Below are 1432 nucleotides of genomic sequence, written 5' to 3' on the forward strand. Positions count from 1 at the left end.
AAATGATTTTATATTTTAAAATGTTTAAAAACTAATTTTTGATATACTATTTAGTTATTTTACTAAAATATTATTACAAACTATAAAATTACTTGAGTTTAAACTTAGTTTATTTTAAGTGATAAGAAAACTAAGATTAGTTTAAATGATCTAAATTAGTTTCTCTCAATAATTTTTTACTCTTTTTTGGTATAAATCTTTCACATCATAGGGTATAAAAAATTTGACATTTTAAATATACATTAAAATCATTAAATTCAAGGTATGAAGTCTTTAAAATTGAAGTGTGTGCTACCTTAAATTGATGATTCAAGACTAAATTAAAGGGATCATGCCCTTTTAATTATCCTAAAGATTATTTGCATAAAGTTAATTATAGATGAAATTTGTCGTTCCGATGTATATAATGTGGAATAAAGGATTTATCAATTCAAATGGAAAGGATTCCTAAATAATTCTATCTTTTGTACGATTATGTAAATTCAACATTATATAATGTGGAATTAATTTATTTTTCTGTATTTGGAATTCAAATAGAAAATAGGAAACAAGTTAGAAGATTTTAACCACTATCAAATATCACTGTACGTTAATATCATAGATCAGTTGGTCACACTTTAACAAACAAAAAGAACTATTTTCCACAATTTTTTTTATAGCAAGACATAATTTATTGAAAAGTTGGAAAACTGTGGAGTCAATAGCAATTGTGGTGAGATCTTTCAAATTCAAATATTTAGATTTGAAAGAGAAAATAAATCTTATCTTTCTATAGCAAAAATGGAAAAATAAAAGAAAGAGGAAGATAATCCAATAAAGAGATGAGTGAGTAAGAATTTATTCATTCATGGTCGCAATAGAAGGTCAATAGACAGTGGTAGGAAGGAGAAGATGTATCAAGTTGGAAAATGAGTTTCAAATTTTTTTAGAAAGAATGATACACGTGATATTTTTTATTTTGAACTTTAATTTCAATCTATATTTTGATCCAAAGACTCACAAGTATTTGTCTCATCTTTCATTCTCAATATATATATATATATACTATTATTTATATTGGAGACAATAATATTAAACTTGTAAGACTTGGACTTGACTTATCGTGAGTTTGTTTGTTTAAACAAACTTAAGTTGATTGGACAATAATAGTTCACAAATAGCTTTGTTTATTTACACGTACATATAATTCTTATATATCGTCTAACTACAATAAATATCAATAAAATCTTTCAAATATAGAGTTCTTTCTCTCAACTGTTTGGGCTATGCCTATCAAATGGAGCAGCACACCACAAACCATGAAGATAAAAAGAAAATCAGTCCATCAAAATAAAATTAAAATAAAAACATATTTTAATGACCAATATATTTGGTCTAAAATTTAATTCATATATATAATTTTTTTAAATATTTTTTATATTTTATTCCAAAG

This window comes from Cicer arietinum, chromosome 1, assembly GCF_000331145.2.
Source record: "Cicer arietinum cultivar CDC Frontier isolate Library 1 chromosome 1, Cicar.CDCFrontier_v2.0, whole genome shotgun sequence".
Classification (NCBI taxonomy): domain Eukaryota; kingdom Viridiplantae; phylum Streptophyta; class Magnoliopsida; order Fabales; family Fabaceae; genus Cicer; species Cicer arietinum.